General features: G+C 45.3%; 1 protein-coding gene across 2 annotated transcripts in view; it reads left to right on the top strand.

Moving 5' to 3' along the window:
* The first annotated feature begins 1,331 nt into the window (after window positions 1-1,331).
* Window positions 1,332-7,602, top strand: part of Ctbp2 (C-terminal binding protein 2) — an 81,249-nt gene continuing 74,978 nt past the window's right edge. Inside the window, exon 1 of one of the 2 annotated variants that reach the window (XM_042701315.1) lies at window positions 1,332-1,415. The gene's annotated coding sequence lies outside the window, so the exon portion shown is untranslated. The remainder of the gene's footprint in view (window positions 1,416-7,602) is intronic. The other variant, XM_042701316.1, reaches the window with a different exon arrangement.

Genomic DNA, 7,602 nt, shown 5'->3' with positions numbered 1-7,602 from the left:
CTGGTATTATTATTTTATTTATTATTGTTATTTTGGCCAGTCCTTGGGCTTGAACCTCAGGGCCTGGGCACTGTCCCTGAGCTGCTTTTGCTCAAGGCTAGCACTCTACCACTTGAGCCACAGCACCACTTCTGGTCTTTTCTGTGTATGTAGTACTAAGGAATGGAATCCAGGGCTTCATGTATGCTAGGCAAGCACTCTACCACTAAGCCATATAATAAGAGTTGGACTGTACAACTCTTATCATTTTAAATGAGGAAACTATAGCTTCATAAAAATTGAAGAATAACTGGGACTTTCTTGATGGCAGTCTGGGGCTTACAGTCAGGGCCTGGGTGCTGTCCCTGACTTATGTTCAGGGCTAGCACTCTATCACTTGGGCCACCAGTGCCTGGTACAGGTGATTTTGTTTTTCTTTCTTTCTTTTTTTTTTTTGTATGTTAATCAGGGGCCTAAGTTTGGGTGAGAAGCAACCGTTTATATCTGTAATACAGTCCTCGCCTTCTCCCATGGCGTATCCTTCTAAGTGGGCTCTCCCGTTACATAGCCACCCCAGTGGTGAAGTTCCATCTTCAGGGAAAAGCCATAGGCATGACATATTTGTTGGCCAGATGTTTGTCCTTTTCAATCAGCCAGTGTAGACTTGGCTTTCCTTCCCTCCTATGCCTCTGTGTGGATGGGATGCCAGTCAGATGACCTAGCCGGTACCATCTATTTGCCCTCATCCTTGTATGGTAAAATAAACGTGAGTGCTATTTAATGCATCCCTCATTTCATATTGCATTTGCCAGGAAAGTGTGATTTTTATTGAACATTAGGATTGAATTCTTAACTGAGTAATCAATGTCAGTAGTAAGCTAAAATGCTTCTATTAATGGACAACTGCAAACGTTCGTCATCCTTACAGAAGATTAACAGTTGTCAGCACTTATGAACCATGGACTTTCCGCATTGCGCTTTGTCATTTCGTATTTCTCCCGGCACTCTTGGCTTGGAGGCATTGGCTGTTTGGCCCCTTGTGCGCTGCGTCACATGTCATTTTCATGGGGATGGCACGGTGGCAGCACCTTCTGGTTTTGCACACTTGGCTTCATGTCAGAATGGATGAAAAGGGTTCGTTTGTTCTGCTGCTCTGCTGTTTAATTTGATCTGGTATGGACTCCAGCAAGACAAATAGTATTTTTAATGAAACCATTTAATAACCTCTGGTAGCTTGGAGTCAGAGGCATTGGAAAAATGCAATTAACAGTTGGCTAGTTGTAAACAAAATCATGGCTTCAACCTGACTGATTCAATTCCATTTTCTTTCAGAATTTCTTCACTTTAAATTGTTGTGAACCAATGAAGCTATATTCCCTTAAAGAGACGGACAACCCATCGCGTGAACTATAGAGTTTGTGGACACATTTATCTTGGTGAGTTATTGTAAAATATCTCCAGGTAAAACTTGGCGTTTCTCAGATCCCCTTCAGAACATGATTTCAATTAGTTTGATGACCGTGGAACCCGGGCAGTCTCTGGTGTTTCACAGGGAGGTCTAATAGCAGGATCCTATTGATTGCCTTTCAATTAACTGCATCTAGTATTTTCATTTATCAAAAGCAAAATACATGTAATGAACTCTGAAGCAATCCAGTTCAGTGGAAAGTGATTCTTACTGCTGCTGGAGAGATAAGTCAATGGAAATTATACTGCAAGGAAACTCAAGGCAGGATGGAAATAATGTTAGAGCCTCTTGACGTATTAATTAAAAGAAATAAAAATGAATTAGGGAGATGGTCTCATGCCACCTCCATCACTTGTAAAATGGTAGATGGATGTTTTTTAGAAAGAAAGCAGCTTGCTGGTGATTCTCGGTTTCCAGCCTCTGGATGTCTTTGTACGGCTAACAATTTTTTTCCCCCTGGGGGAGTGGATTGGGCATGCGGTGGGGTGGAGTAGAGCTTTGGGTTCTGTCTGTACTTGTTTGGAGATAGGTGGAGAGCATATTGATTTGGTTATTGTTCAGTCCTGTACCCACAGCAAGGTTTGGGGCTCTGAGTTTACTTCCAACATGCCTTTAGCTATTTTGCACAGAATGTGGATCTTCCTCAAAAAAAAAATTTCGTATCAATTTCTTTGATAAGATTGATTTTTATACTCCTTAAAAAAAATTTCTACTTGAATTACCGATGTCCTTCAAAAACAAAAAGACAAGTATGAGCTCAGTGTCCTTTCTATCTAACCCAATAGGGACTAGCTTTGTTTAGGAGGAAGGTCAAGGTCACCATTGTGACCTTGGAGCCCCAAGGGATGACCCTGGGGAGAGGTCCAAGCTATACCTGAACGCAACCAAGTGGGCTTTGGATTGGGTGTCTCTCTCCCTTCCCTGCGAAGCTGCTCACTGGTGTAGCCATGCAGCTGCCTGGGACCTACATCTTGGTGAAATGGGTAGGTGGGCTAACGTCACTCCCACACTCTTTCCTGCTTGTGCACAGATGTACACACACACCAACATCTTTTAAGATTATACTTGATTTAGACACTCAGTGGCCTTTCCCTAGAATGCTTTGACAAGTTAGTAGAGCATAAGGCCCTATCAGAACGTGGTGCTCACACCCATCCAGTTACCTCTCTCAGAAGAGGCCTTGGTATGGATCTTTGCAGGGGTACATGAGCTGCCAGAGGAAACTTCTTTGAGAAGAACATGGGATGTTGTAGCCATTGCTCTAGGCTCTCGGCCTTTCAAGCCGAGCTTTTCTCTCTTCTGGTTCTTAGCCATATAGTGTCTGTGTACTCAAATCTGTGCAGAGTTCTCAAGCTGTCTCTGTCACTGTGTAGCTAGAACAGTATAGTGTTAGTCTATGTTGAATGCTGGACTAAATGAGGTTTCCACAGGGGGCCAGCTCTGTGACCTGGTCGTGTCTGCTGCCTTCTGAAGTCTTCCATTTGTAAGACCTAGGTCCCACCTGCCTCTGGAAAGCGAACATTTCAGGGCACTTGATGTGTCCCACCCTCATGGGAGTGGAAAGCCTTTCCTCTGAAGATGAGATGGGTCTAAGGGTGAAGTGGATGTTTTTAACAATGGCATTCTCATTTGACCCAACCTAATAATGAGACCACTCAAAGACACAGTTTAGTGTTGATCTCCATCTCCAAGTAACACTTAACATTCTACATATGCATTCAAGTGTCAGAAGGAAATCTCAGCACACTTCCTGTGAACATTGCTTCCTGGGCACCATGTGTATCCTGACATTGTCCTTTTACGGTACTTCCTAGTGTCTGCGTTTTTGGTACTCTGTTGAGTCAGAGTTTTGTATAACACTTCAGAGATGAAGTGACTGCAGCACTGGAGTTGGCCATCACTGTGGCATGGGCAGTGCTGTGATGATGACTTGTGAAGTCCGCAGTATGCATTGGCTGCTAACCAGCTCCAGCGCTAACCTCTTCCGACTGCGCTCTTAAACTTTGCTCTTAAACTTCTCATGCCCAGTGCTGTGTCATCACTTGTACTAGCTTTGTATTACTTTTATCATTGCTGTGCCCTGATACTTAACACCTAATAAATAGAACTCAAGGGAGGCTGAGCTTATTTTAGCACCTGCTTCTAGAAATTTCTATCCTTAGTCTTTGGCTCTGTGGATCCTGGGCCTATGGTGGAGCAGAATACCATAGCTGGAAGCGTGTGGCAGAGGCCACTCATCTTGTGCCCACCGGAAACAGAGAGAAGCCTAGGACAAAAATAAGCGCCCCCTCGACCCCCTGTGGCAAACCCCTTACAGATGTGTTCTACTTCTCAGACTCACTCCCCAAAATCACACCAGCAGGCCACTAACATGTGAGCCGTATTAGAGGACACTTCTGCCCATAATGAGGCTGTCTGCAGCAGCCACTCCCAAAAGCCTGGCCTGGTGTCCATAAATCAGAGCAACTTAGACACATTGATTATGGCCAGACTAAGAAGTACATGTTCCTTTCAACCAGGAAGTTCACCTGTTGGCATCTCTGGTCTAGACTGACCTTTGTTGCAGCCTCTCACTTGCTAGTCAAGTGCCGGAACATTTGAGCCATGCCCCAATCCTTTTTATTTTTCTTTGCTTTTAGATAGTCTCAGAATCACTTTTCCTGGATTGGGCATCTGCCACAGTGCTCCTTTGCCTCAGGGTAGCTGGGATTACAGTTGTACACCACTACTCCAGGCCCTTGATACATCTTTTTCTTTTCTTTTTTTTAATGTAGGTAGAAAAGGAAATTGAAAAGCCTACAATTCCATCATAGCTATGGCTGCCAAGTGGCACTAAAGTCATTTATATGGCATTTTTTGTCACAGTATTTTTAAGCATATCCTAATGTAAATAATATGTTCATATTATACCAGACTTGATAGCTTGATTTGTGGGCCTTGTAAAAAGTTATACAAAATCAGTACCCATTTCAGTTTTCTCCTAAGAAGGTTCCTCTTATCATTAATAAAAATGATAATACAAGCTGGGTGTCTTGCACTCCTGTAATCCTAGCTACCCAGGAGGCTGAGATCTGAGGATAGAAGTTCAAAGTAAGCCAGGGCAGGAAAGTCCATGAGACTCTTATCTCCAATTAACCACCAGAAAACCGGAAGTGGCACTATATGAGTCAAAGTAGTAGAGCGCTCTTCCTTGAGCTGAAGAGCTCAAGGATATCACCCAGGCCCCAAGTTCAAGCCCCACAACCAACGAAAGAAAATAAATGATATGCAGACTCTAGATGAGTTGCATTTTGTTGGGCTCTCCCGGCTCCTGTCTCCTCGGCTCCTCCTCAGTGTTGTGATCCTGTCTGTACCAGTTTTAGGCAAGAGGTACGACTAGTGATGTTGTAAACCACAAACCAGAGGAAGATGTGCAGGGCTTTTCATCTTGGAGACTAAATGAGGGTAGCGAGGAGCCTGGGATGGGCTCCGTGAGCTCCCAGAGGCTCTGGACAGTTCTCTGCAGAGAGGAGGGGAATCCTTAGCCAGAACACTTGGTTTTTGTTCTGTGTTTTCAGAATCAAAGCATGTAGGAGCCACTCTCGGCCTCCTCTGGTAAATGCCAGGTGTTGGTGTGGTCTTCGTGTCTTCAAAATCTGAGTCTGGCTCTCAGGATGAGAGTAATCATCCCGTCTTGTTTTTAGAGCCAGGACTAGGCAGAGTCAAGTCGAGCCCCAGGCTTCTCTTGGTGGGTTTGGTTTCCTGCTATATTAATGGTGTTCTCGACTTCCACCCACCAGGGCTGCTGGTTCTAATCCAAGCTGGGTGGAACAGAACAAAACAGAAGGTCTTGGTTTCACTGTCCCTCATGTAACAGAATCCTCCAACCCACATTAGCTTCCCTGCCAGGATGGAGCTCCAGCTGCTCCTGCTGCAGAGCTTCTGGGGAAGGCTACATACAGTTAAGCTTAAGCAGGCTAGGGCAACCCTTTCTCCGGGTGGCTGACCTCCAGTCTCATCATGGGAGCGCACAGTTTAGGCACAGTGCTGGAAGGTATAGGTGCGTGGCCTTCCTCCCTTTCTGAGAGTCCTCATGACCAGGTCAAGAACCCCGTTTTATCTGTGAAGAGCCCGACACTGCGCCTTCCTGCACACCTGAGGTCACCCTGAACTCCGCCTTCCCACACCCCCTGTTGGTGGGAACCTTTATAGACCCATACAGGCATTACTGGCTTTTGTCCATGCCATGGAAATCACTTTGTTATTGATGATGCCTTCTTGCGGTATTTGCTGTTCACAGAAGCTCATTCCTCGGTTTATAATGGCACTAAGCTCCTGCCAAATCTAGTTAGGGTTACCACATGGTCCATGATAATAAGGGATAGCCTTGGATTGTTTGTTGTCCACGCAGAGGTGGCTATGTGTGTTTTTGGGTGAGCAAACTTGAGAGAGGACTTGGGCCTGGCCCAAGGTCCCCCCAGTTGACTGAGTACACCACCCCCATTCCGTGGGGAAACTGGGTACCAATGTCAGTGATCAGCTTCTCCTTTACCCGGCCCTGTCCCTTACCCCAGGCTTGGAGCTTGATCCTTCTGCTAAGAGAGGAGAAGAATGGGAAGAAATTGGTGTGACCGAAAAGGCCTGACTATTGGAGGAAATGGCATTTTGGGTTGAGTATCAAGTTGGGGGTGGAGCTACAGGTGTAGCTGTGGAAATGAAGAGGTGGGGAAATGGGGCTTTGATGTGTCTAATCAGCTGGCACTGTCTGCAACCAGGGGTATTCTTGCATTGCCATCTCTGCTTTATGGCTCATGGAGCGTCTTCTATTTGTTCGTGGCTGGGTTTGGGTGGTTTCAGTGGGTTTTTCAGGAGGAACACACCACCTACCTCAGTTGAGAGAGCTGAACTTGAAGCAGCTCCCCTAGCCACAGATGCTAAGGAAAGCCTACCCATGGCCCGAGCCCCTGCTAGGACCTGCCTTTGAACAGCCCACGGCCTGGTGGGGGGCAGGATTTTTATTTTATTTTATTTTTGTACCATTGCCTAGTCTTGATTTTCACCTTTGTTTAAGAAGCGGAGAGTTAAATGCATTTTTATTTATTTATTTTTGTAGCGTAGCTCTCTAAGAAGTAGCAGAGAATTCTGTGTTCCTCTGGGAGCTGGTTCCCAGGTCTAGGGCAGGAAGCATTGTTGCCCATGGCTTTCTCCTACTGGTATCCATCTAGCACCAATGGGATGCGTTTGCTTTACTTACTGATTGAATCTCTTCTTTCTGGCAAGCAGGGCAACTCCCACCTGGTTCTAGACCGTTTGGTTAACTGAATGCTTTTGCCATTCATTCTTTCTACATACCAATTAAGATAATTCCCCTAGACTTGTACCAGTTAGGGCTAAATAGCAGGTTTTAAAAAAAAATGCTGCGGAGTTCACTGGTTTTTGTGTGTGGGCACCGGGGTAGTTCATGAGACTGCCCTCCCTGAGTACAGAGGTAAAAACCAGACTTGTTTCTGTATTTATCCTGAGAAGCAGCCAGGACAGTGAGTGACATTTATGCATATTTCATAATGTGGCTTCTTTAGGCACACAAAGCAAACAAATCAATTTCTCAGCAGTATACTGTTTAAAGAAACAGCAACAACCTGTGGGATAAGTTGCAGAAGCTGTTAAAATTAATTATATGTGCAAAAAAGATAGAACATAAGGGAAAAATAATGTTATGTACAAGGGTAAGAAAACAACCCGCAGATGAATAGCAGTTCAGAGCATCTGATTACAGGCTTTCATTTCCATTTCTCTGTCAGTGTGAAGTCACCCACAGCAATTCCTCTGCACGGTGTCCTCCCCTTCCTACTCTGTCTCCATCTTTGTTCCAGGCTGATAGTTCCATATCCAGTGAGCCTCCAGTCCCATCCACTTCAGAGACGGCCTCGGTTGCTCAGAACAACATTGTAGTGCTGTGTTTTAGTATAGATTGGTGGCCAGCAAGATTGGGTAGCCGAAGCATCTGCTTCCTGTGCCTTGCAACCACACCATTTCTGCGGTTAGATGGAATCTGTTGTCTTGAGCAGTGTCATCTCCACCTTTGGAAGATAGAACTGAGTCACCGGGCAGACAGTCTAGGACATGGGTAAAGGTGGATGGATCTGCTTAGACAAGGCTTTTCAGATCCTTGGCCC

The sequence above is a fragment of the Dipodomys spectabilis genome, unplaced genomic scaffold (genome assembly GCF_019054845.1).
Source record: "Dipodomys spectabilis isolate Male_0828 unplaced genomic scaffold, ASM1905484v1 ptg000289l, whole genome shotgun sequence".
NCBI lineage: Eukaryota > Metazoa > Chordata > Mammalia > Rodentia > Heteromyidae > Dipodomys > Dipodomys spectabilis.
Note: the sequence above shows the minus strand (reverse complement) of the source record. Positions and strands in the feature narration are given on the sequence as shown.